General features: G+C 34.2%; 2 long non-coding RNA genes across 3 annotated transcripts; one reads left to right on the plus strand and one right to left on the minus strand.

Moving 5' to 3' along the window:
- Positions 1–2,616: 2,616 nt before the first annotated feature.
- On the plus strand, positions 2,617–4,159 carry LOC143706138 (uncharacterized). 2 transcript variants are annotated; one of them, XR_013192936.1, is made up of 3 exons: positions 2,617–2,725; positions 2,882–2,997; positions 3,910–4,159. It is a non-coding gene; the product is annotated as an uncharacterized LOC143706138 (long non-coding RNA). The 2 variants fall into 2 exon arrangements; XR_013192937.1 differs by having other exon boundaries at positions 2,885–2,997.
- A 1,568-nt stretch (positions 4,160–5,727) lies between these two features.
- Positions 5,728–8,856, minus strand: LOC143706171 (uncharacterized). The gene is made up of 3 exons (XR_013192941.1): positions 8,710–8,856; positions 7,699–7,798; positions 5,728–7,013 (listed from the first exon to the last, which is right to left on the minus strand). It is a non-coding gene; the product is annotated as an uncharacterized LOC143706171 (long non-coding RNA).
- Positions 8,857–11,456: the final 2,600 nt, after the last annotated feature.

An 11,456-nucleotide genomic window follows, 5' to 3' on the forward strand; every position in this document is an offset into this window, starting at 1 on the left:
AGCAGAGAAAGCAGTTTAATCGGCGTTTATTCACGATATCTGATCATGTTTATATTTGTATTTATTGTAATGTTATTATTTCGGTCTTATTGCCAGGGAAGCTGGACTGTTTTGCTGTTGATTTAAAAAAAAAAAAAGTATAAACGACTACACGAATTTTATCAGTAGGAAATCGCGTTGAAGAAGTCTCCTTCCGAACACATCGCGATATTTGGCATCAGTTCATGTGTCCCAGATGTTGGTAAGTAGTCGAAAATACACTGTACTAATAATGCGTGATATAATGTATATTCTGATGGTCGAAATGAATCAGATTAGCTCATGTTCAGTCACTGCATTATCTGTCATCTCCACGGAGGCTTTGCGTTTCATTGCTTTCTAATTCAAAACAGGGTGATTAAACACTATCTGTCACGTGACGTGCTACAGGCCTAGACCTTCTATCAGTTAATCATATTCATATTAGGTTTAAAGTAAGTTAGTACAATTAGTTCCAAAGTGGTATTTGTAGTAGAATCACAGTAAAAACAACACTTACCTTGCTTTTACCACAGTAGCCTTAGTTTTACTGTGATAGATGTGGTAAAAGGACAGTAACCACAAAACTTACCACACTTTTACCACATTATTTGTAGTTTTAATGTGATATTTTTTGTAAATGCATATTAACCACAACACTTACCATGCTTTTACCACATTATTTTTAGTTTTAATGTGATATTTGTTGTAAATGCACACAACACTTACCATGCTTTTACCACATTATTTGTAGTTTTAATGTGATATTCGTTGTAAATTCACAGTAACCACAACACTTACCATGCTTTTACCACAGTAACCTTAGTTTTACTGTGATAGGTGTGGTAAAAGGACAGTAACCACAAAACTGTCCGTGCTTTTACCTCAGTATTGGTAGTTTTAAAGTGATATTTGTTGTAAATTCATATTAATCACAACACTTATCATGCTTTTAATGCCAAATAATGTAACAAGAAATATTTGTAAGGTAAATCAGTAATTTTTCCATTAAATAATCCAATTTATTTTACATAATGATATTTTCTTTTCTCTTTTTTTTTCAGCTGAAAAGACCAAAAGGGCCTTTCGGACTCAGTCAGCTCATTATTGTTTGAGTTCCAAAGTGGTATTTGTAGTAGAATCACAGTAAAAACAACACTAACCTTGGTTTTACCACAGTAGCCTTAGTTTTACTGTGATATGTGTGGTAAAAGGACAGTAACCACAAAACTTACCACACTTTTACCACATTATTTGTAGTTTTAATGTGATATTTTTTGTAAATGCATATTAACCACAACACTTACCATGCTTTTACCACATTATTTGTAGTTTTAATGTGATATTTGTTGTAAATGCACAGTAACCACAACACTTACCATGCTTTTACCACATTATTTGTAGTTTTAATGTGATATTTGTTGTAAATGCACAGTAACCACAACACTTACCATGCTTTTACCACAGTAATCTTAGTTTTACTGTGATAGGTGTGGTAAAAGGACAGTAACCACAAAACTGTCCGTGCTTTTACCTCAGTATTGGTAGTTTTAAAGTGATATTTGTTGTAAATGCATATTAATCACTACACTTATTATGCTTTTAATTTCTAATAATGAAACAACAAATATTTGTAAGGTAAATCAGTAATTTTTCCATTAAATAATCCGATATATTATATATAATGATATTTTCTTTTCTCTCTTTTTAGCTGAAAAGACCAAAAGGGCCTTTCGGACTCAGTCAGCTCATTATTGTTTGAGGAGAAGTAAACGGGAGACGAAAAGCTACAAAGGCAAATATTCGCAATGGTATGTATGTGTTGGTTTTAAGCCTAAATCAAACATTTTATCAATCATTTGTTGTTTCTTAAACCTTTTCTTACAAAACCCATAGCCCAATCAGTACAAACATAGTCTCAAAGTCTTAATAATTCACAAGATTTAACAAGTTGTCAAATTCGTACAATACTTGTACATAATCATGCAGCTTTTACTTATTGTGCTGTCAATGGCTAGTGCCTCAATTCCTGTACATATTTATCTCCATATTTGTAAATCAGTTGCGCACCTTCTTGGAAAGTAGTCGGATGTCCCATACACTGTCAGAAAAGTTTATATTAATAGCATTGTATTCATTATAATTATTACAAATTGGACCCTGTCTGTTGATGTTCCAATGATACATGATGTCTCTCCACAACTCATAACCTTCCTCTGTTTGCAAGAGTGCAAAAGCTAATCTGACTTGTCACATGACATCAGATACTCGATTATTTTGTCGTAATCATATCAGTTACACTGCTGATAACTGTCCCGCTTGCATGTAAATCATGTTGTTGTTTTTTTACGTTATCATGTAACATATTATGTCATGTTATCATAATCACTTTTTTAAGTTCATATGATTATTGCATGCTATTAAAGACATATTTTTATTCATAGAAATGCTCACATATCAGTGAACTTATTACATAAAAATGCTTTTAATATATAATTATGCAACACTCCTTACATAAATAAATCCTAATGTTATATATAAACTGACTACTTGCAAGTAATGTATTAAAATGACCTTCCTTTCTGTTTTGCAGGATTGTCTTTTTTAAAGCTCTACAATATCAAACTCAACAGCTCTTTTAGGAACCAACCCTCACAAGATCTACTAGTGAGTCGCAGCAAATCTTGCCGTGATCAGCCCTTCCCAGGTAAAGTTTCTATAATAGTTCAATCAGTATTTACTCATCAAATGTTCTCCCCTGAATCGTATGGTAAATTAACTTAATTATAACTGTGTTAATTGGTATGTTTCAAGAACAATAGTAATTGCACATAGAGTAAGTGGAGACTTTCTTGTTTTACAGCAGAGAAGGAAGACCAGTCCTTATATCAACGCAAGCTAATCGAATAAGTCCTTTGTTTCGGGTGAGGAAGAAACATCTGGTGCCCAAAGAAGACAGAAAGGTGCGCAAGTCCATTGGTATGTCTTGTATTCAAACAATGCTGTGTATTACATAATTTGATCTTGACAATTTTACATTGTACAGATTATCACTCGATTTTTATATGGGTTAAACTGTTTTTCTTCAGTACTTAGCTTATATTATGTGCTGCAATATTATATATATATAATACTTCAATGTGTATATTATATAATGTACTGACTGCTGCTTTGTAAATTTAAATAAGGAACAGGCAACTCTGGCCCTTTTGCGTTCTCCTTTTTGAGGTGGAGAGTTTACCTCCAACCCTAATTGAGCACATCTGAACATTTTAACCAAAGTCTTCAGGTTTACTTGTAGACAATAGGCAGGATGGTTCGAGGTTGGAGCTAAATCTGCAGGACAGTGGACGCTGAGGGCCAGAGTAGCCCATCACTGCTTTAAATAAAGCTACACTGTGTCATTTTTTATGTTGATTCTTTGCAAAAAAACACTTTGTTCTTTCAAAATTATATGTGCTCATTCATGTGTAATTACTTCCACCAACTAATCAAGTACTCTCGTAAGTGTAGAATCTGCCATTCAGAATACATATGAGCGAGTCGCTCGAATGGCGGCAGCCATGTTGCGCCTCCATCTTGAAAATACATTAGCCAAAGAGGGACATACCTGGAAATTCAAGCTTCGCCTTTCGAGCCTTTACTTAGTGGCACCGTGACGAATGCGAGGGGGAGATTACTCATAATAATACGGCCACCGTAGGAGTTAAAACGCCCTCGGAATGGGAGGGGCTAGAAAGTAATATTCAGTTGGTAGTCTTATACAATTTCACCGCTATATTGGAGAAAATCTTACACAATGTAGCTTTAAATAACACAGAACATAAGCTGACCTGACTGTCCATTAAACAGTTTAATTTGAATTGTTTGTGTTTTTTGTTTTACTTACAGAGCAGGACTGGAGAACGCCTGACGATGGGATGTTGAGACTTCTTCCTCTGAGAAAAAGCTACACCACATCAGTAATCACATCTTCTGCTCATCAGTTGTACTGTAGGGCACAACTGAACAAACTGTTTTCACGAACAAACTGAAGAACACGAACACGATAGAGACGTACAGGGAAGAGCAAGAAACCAGTTTAGCTGTGATATTGAATTAATTTTTTCCAACACAATATAAAATCTGTTTTCTGTATCATAGGTGACTGAATAGGATTCTCTGGCACTCATTTGTGTGGCTTCAGCAGTTGTGAATGGATTAATTTGATGTTAATGTATTTTTGAAGGCTCATTGTTATTTATCTTGAATCTCATTTGTCTTTATGCTACTTTATCAACTTTATGTTGTGTCCTCAAATAAAGTGTTGTGTAATAAAGTATGGTGAATATTGTGTATTGAAAGTGGTGTTTGGGACAGAATTTTATTTGAGAAATTTGAATTTCTTATTTAGCTTAGTTCATAATTTAAAAACAACTAAATATAATTAATTACCATAATTATTTTACTTAGGACATAAACATTTTGTTGTGGTTAATGATATTTGGGACAACAATGCAGCAAAAGTTGCACATACTTGCATGTATGCCAGTTTTTAGTGAAATAAAGAGAAGGTGTGTGAATAACAAGAGGCTGCAGTGGGCTATCTTGCTACAAACACTTTAAGTATAATTGAAGATGATCCATGTTGATCATTCTAGTACATCTACTACTGCATTTAAAATGAAAGCATAGACATTACTGATGTCAGGCAAATAATCAGCAGTCAGATGGGGTGAAAAGGATATTTTGGCACTGTTTTGTTGTTTTACTGAACGGTCCATTATCCTTGTGATATAGTAATAGTTCAAAATCTAAAATCTGTGTAGACTGTACTGCCCGTCCACCCCCAGGGGCCCAGCAATGGCCCCAAGAAGAGCAAAAGAAAGCACATTTCAAATGGCTGTAACTCAAAGTCCGGTTAGTGTATCAAAGAGACAATATGAAGGACAACTGCTTATGCTATGTTTACTAAATAATGTTGGGCACAGTTTTCAGACATATATGGCAAGCTGGCATAAAGGTTATTTTAAAAGTGCTCGCAGTAAAATATCAAATTGCAACCTATCCCTCATATATATCATAAAGGTTTGCACAATTAACAAATTTAGATATCCAGTTGCCCATTAAAGATATTATTTATTTAACATTTACTGTTTCATTACTAAACGTTTTAAACTACATTACCCACATATCTCTGTCATTATATCAATGGAACAGGAAGCCTTGTGCTGTAGTTCATTGAAATGTGCAGACATGGTTAGGGTTAGGGTTGGGATCTCGGTAAAAGAGAAATTTCTCACAACATAGAGACACTTTCTAGTTACCTTAAGGTATAACTAACGTAATAATAACACCAAAACATACTTTGTAACATGAAGCGCCGTTTTATATGGGTTAAAAGATAGTCCAATCACAGCGAGTTCTGCGATAAAGTCACAGCCAATAACAACCCAGCTGAACAGATGCGTCACACTTACTTGCCCAATTATGGTAAATGATGACAGATCTCTTCCAGTTCCGGCTGCAGGGATAGATTCCTTAAATATTTAATATTTGGGCTGTTAAATATGTATTGTTTCTAATTAAATTATAAAACTCACATTTAAAAACAAAAAGACTCCTTTGTGTGGTTACCATCCAAAAACGTTGGATTCATATGATCATGACACAAATTTGCTTATTTGATTAGACTGATGCATACATTTGAAAGAGAAAGCAATGGCAGGGTAGTTTGCAGTTTTTTTAATTAAAGATAATTGCATGTACTAAAGTGCTACTAACATTTACAATGTATGTATAGTATATCCAGTATATTATATAACAAAATGTAACAAAAGCATAATGAATGCACACAATTTTTAAAACAAATTCCAATATTTAATGTCAAACTGTTTAAAGACAAATGTAGTGCCAAAACTAATCCACAACAGAATAAAAATCAGATAATTGTAAACAAAACATAAAATCCAGATACAGGGGCAATCTATTATAGTGACACATACAGTTATTTAAAAAAATCGCTGATGAAGTTATATTTTTACAAACCACAAGATGAGATTCAACTTTGTTATGTGAAAATATATTTGTTTCTTCCCTTTAAAGAACAAATAGGTGAAAACTTAAGCACAACATTTTACATTCTCAACTTTAATTCTATATCCTTGTGATTATTGGTCACTTTTATTGTAACTAAATGAAAGGAAACCTAAAATAGTTAATTATTATAAATGTCAGCAAGAAAATGCTTCTATAAAATACATTCACAGGTAGGCCTGTATTACAATTACATTAACCAGGTAGTCATACAATGATAACATAGATGTAGTTATAGTGGATAAATAGTGACCACTGTAATCGAAGGTTTAATGAAGCTAAATGTAAGACATTAAGTCCATCTAAATGTAAAGGTAACAAACTCACAGAATAATGTCCAGTTGTCAAGTGTCATTTCTGTAATACTCTTTCAGCACCAAACAGAACTCCATGAATATTGCTTGTTTTAAAAGGTTTTCCTGAACACTCTCACTATCTTCAATTGTTCGGACAAACACCTGCTATATACACTTGCCGAAATATACATTTGACTATTGTCATGAAGTCGCTGCATGACTAGAACTAATGGATGTCAATGAATATGTCCTTTACCAAAACTTAAATAATGGTTCTGCATATATCAGAGATCATAAGAGTGGGACTCCACATAAAGACTTTCAGAAACTGTGACAGAAAAAAAGGGAGCACCTCGCTGGACACATCCTACGCATGCCCAAACTACACCACCCAAAAACAGTTATGAAGTGGACACCACTAGGAGGATGCAGGAGACAGGGAAGACCAAGGAAGACATGGAGACAGATGTTTCATGAAGACCAGAAGAATGTCAGTGTCCCATGGGAAGATGAGGAGAACTGGTCCACGGATCGAATACGTTGGAGGACACTTGTTGCCCAATGTGCCCAGCACAGGACTTGATGATGATGTTGTGAGTTTATCCATAACTGTGGGATATTTTTCTGTAAGGAGTATTGCATAATTAAATGTTAAATGCATTTATGTAATAAGCTCACTGATATGTGGTCATTTCTACGAAAACAAGTATGTCTTTAATAGCAAGCAATAATCATATAAACTTGTTTAAAAAAAAAAAACATGATTTACATGCAAGCGGGACAGTTATCAGCAGTGTAACTGATCTGATTACGACAAAATAATCGAGTATCTGATGTCATGTGACAAGTCAGATTAGCTTTTGCACTCTTGCAAACAGAGGAAGGTTATGAGTTGTGGAGAGACATCATGTATCATTGGAACATCAACAGACAGGGTCCAATTTGTAATAATTTTAATGAATACAATGCTATTAATATAAACTTTTCTGACAGTGTATGGGACATCCGACTACTTTCCAAGAAGGTGCGCAACTGATTTACAAATATGGAGATAAATATGTACAGGAATTGAGGCACTAGCCATTGACAGCACAAGAAGTAAAAGCTGCATGATTATGTACAAGTATTGTACGAATTTGACAACTTGTTAAATCTTGTGAATTATTAAGACTTTGAGACTATGTTTGTACTGATTGGGCTATGGGTTTTGTAAGAAAAGGTTTAAGAAACAACAAATAATAAATAAAATAAATAAAAATAAATAATAGATGAAATGTTTGATTTAGGGTTAAAACCAACACATACATACCATTGCGAATATTTGCCTTTGTAGCTTTTCGTCTCCTGTTTACTTCTCCTCAAACAATAATGAGCTGACTGAGTCCGAAAGGCCCTTTTGGTCTTTTCAGCTGAAAAAAAAAGAGAAAAGAAAATATCATTATGTAAAATAAATTGGATTATTTAATGGAAAAATTACTGATTTACCTTACAAATATTTCTTGTTACATTATTTGGCATTAAAAGCATGATAAGTGTTGTGATTAATATGAATTTACAACAAATATCACTTTAAAACTACCAATACTGAGGTAAAAGCACGGACAGTTTTGTGGTTACTGTCCTTTTACCACACCTATCACAGTAAAACTAAGGTTACTGTGGTAAAAGCATGGTAAGTGTTGTGGTTACTGTGAATTTACAACGAATATCACATTAAAACTACAAATAATGTGGTAAAAGCATGGTAAGTGTTGTGGTTACTGTGCATTTACAACAAATATCACATTAAAACTACAAATAATGTGGTAAAAGCATGGTAAGTGTTGTGTGCATTTACAACAAATATCACATTAAAACTACAAATAATGTGGTAAAAGCATGGTAAGTGTTGTGGTTAATATGCATTTACAAAAAATATCACATTAAAACTACAAATAATGTGGTAAAAGTGTGGTAAGTTTTGTGGTTACTGTCCTTTTACCACATCTATCACAGTAAAACTAAGGCTACTGTGGTAAAAGCAAGGTAAGTGTTGTTTTTACTGTGATTCTACTACAAATACCACTTTGGAACTAATTGTACTAACTTACTTTAAACCTAATATGAATATGATTAGCTGATAGAAGGTCTAGGCCTGTAGCACGTCACGTGACAGATAGTGTTTAATCACCCTGTTTTGAATTAGAAAGCAATGAAACGCAAAGCCTCCGTGGAGATGACAGATAATGCAGTGACTGAACATGAGCTAATCTGATTCATTTCGACCATCAGAAAAGACAATATATCAAACATTATTAGGACAGTGTATTTTGCTACTCACCAACATCTGGCACACATGAACTGATGCCAAATATCGCGATGTGTTCGGAAGGAGACTTCTTCAACGCGATTTCCTACTGATAAAATTCGTGTAGTCGTTTATACTTTTTTTTTTAAAATCAATAAACAGCAAAGCAGTCCAGCGTCCCTGGCAATAAGACCGAAATAATAACATTAAAATAAATACATAAACATGATAAGATATCGTGAATAAATGTCGATTAAACAGCTGCCCGACTGGCAGAAATAATCGTGCATTACATTAGTAAACAAATAAATATATTAAATAAATAAATACAAATGCTGATATCACGAAAATAACGAAATAAACGTGTCCGTATCACGAACCAGTAGATTAAATGACGTGACCATATCACGAACTGCCGTGAGACTGGGCTGTGTGGCACCTCAAAAGCGTGGGAAAAAATCCTAATTTATATTAAAATGAGTGTATAGGCCTACTGAGAAGTCTGTACATTACTCATATTATTGTTTTTATAAACTTTATTTAACCATCTGGAACGGAGAAAAAATGATACCACTTAGCGCCTCTAGTGGACTTTTCACCCGAAAAGTGCAGGGAAACGTACCTGGAGGTACGTATTTTAGGTTTTGCAAAAATGTAGGCAGAGTAACGTATTTCCCATGAGCCTGGGTTGCTTATTAAGACATCCTTTCAGAAAAGCACAAGAACAGCATTTACTTCAAACATCACTGAGCTAGACAGCCTTAAAATGCTTGAACATCCAAAGAGAACATTGTAGAAGTTCTTGGCAAGGTGGCGTGCATTTAATTTCATTATGACAAGCTGTCTTGAATACTTGACTTTGATTGGACGATCGTAACATTCTAAATCAGGTTTTCCTTGAGTTGATGAAAACTAGTGCAAAGTGCCCGTGCAAAATCAGTTTTTGTGTTGGTTTGATGTATTGGAGTGCTATTGTTACAATTAAACAGCAAAAGTTCAGTGACATTTTTATTTGTGCATGGTAGAAAGAAAATACTGATACTGACATAATGACATACAATAAATATGGAAAATTGAACTACACGATTAAGGGAGCAGCTACACAGTGAACTCCGAGAAAACGCTACGCTTGAGCAAGCAGTTTGTGAATAGGCCACTACAAATGATGGCCGTGAAAGAGACTGCGAACGCATTGAATAGGATATGTTTAGTTGGTGAAGAGCATAGGCTACTATTAAACAGCAGTGATAACGTTAAGCGAACCAGAATTAAATATAATATTCAGAAGTAAACAGCGTAGCTGACTTACAGATTCAGTTAACATCCACAAATGAATAAGCGCGACGATTCAGGGAGCAGCGACACAGTGAACTCCGAAAAAACTCAGAATTTGTGAATAGGCTACTACAAATGATGCCCGTGAATAAAATATAATATTCAGAAGTAAACAGTGTAGCTGACTTAATGTTTAGCAAAAGAACGTATATTCTTCTATACTCTTTGGTTTAGCTGACAGAGTATTTATGTCAGAATGTTTATTTTTAAACCACAACCTTCTAAGTACTTCTTTTACCGATATCTTTTGCATTTCTAATCCAAACAACCTCAAACTTGGCACTGCATTTACTCGTGCCCGTAGCAAGACACCTGTCAAGTTTGAAATCCATCGGACTAACGGTTCGAGACATATGCGATTAACAGACACACAGACAGACGTCCCTGTAATTTATAGATAGATAAAAGCATAACATTTTAAAATTAAAATATAAGAATTATTTAATTTACCTTCATGTCACCTGACCAATAACCAACATTAGAGACCAATCCAATCCAAATGTGCTGTGTAATGAAATTATTAATGAGATCTCTCTAATGTCTCAGTTGCATCGTCTAGACAACTATATTAAATGGAGAGAAAATGGAGACTCTAACTGAAGTCTCAGTGATCTGACAAGTGTCTCCTGTTTCAGAAGAAATCTCAATAATATTTCAAACTCATTTGCAATGATCTCAATATGTACTCAAACATTTCTGAATAAATTCTCCCACAAAGAAATCTGAGCTATGCTATCCACGTTCATTTATATTTATTATATTTTTATTCTCCAAAGAGCATTTTGTAGGCACATCACAGACAAAGCTAATATTGTAATGAAGCATAAGTGAGAATTCCTCTGAGCTCTGAAAGTGCAATAAGATATCCGTCTGTGTTATGACTCAGAAAGGAAATTTTAATTCTGCATGAGAGGACTAAAATAGAGATGATAACCACATATTGCTGAGGAACCCAGGGATGAAATGATCATGGTAGGCAAGTACTTCCCTCAATACTGAGACGAATCCATTAGCACAATACAATGAACATTACTGAACAATTCATTTGATGAAGATGATGTCCGATTTCCTGGGTAGAAACATTTGAATATCAAATTATGTCTTTCTCCATGCAGTGAGAGAGACACAAAGCGATAGAGACAGGAAACAGAGGATTCTGGGATGCATCCATGTGCCTAATTCAGAATTAAATAAAATTTTGGCTTCCTTTCAGTTCAAGAGTGTGAATTTTAATTGAATTAGCCACGACCCACAGGATGTTGAATAGGAGTTTTAACTGGAATAACAGGAAAAGGAATTTAAGGAACAAAAATTAGATGATATTCAACAAAATGGGCAAAAACAGATGACTTTCTCTACATGTGTTTAAGTTTTACTGTTCCAACGTATTTTTATTTATTTATTTTTTTTAATTAATACTCTTTCTCAGGAGGATGCATTGATCA

This window comes from Siphateles boraxobius, unplaced genomic scaffold (assembly GCF_051911475.1).
Source record: "Siphateles boraxobius isolate OS27281-9 unplaced genomic scaffold, OSU_SipBor_1 41, whole genome shotgun sequence".
NCBI classification, from domain to species: Eukaryota; Metazoa; Chordata; class Actinopteri; order Cypriniformes; family Leuciscidae; genus Siphateles; species Siphateles boraxobius.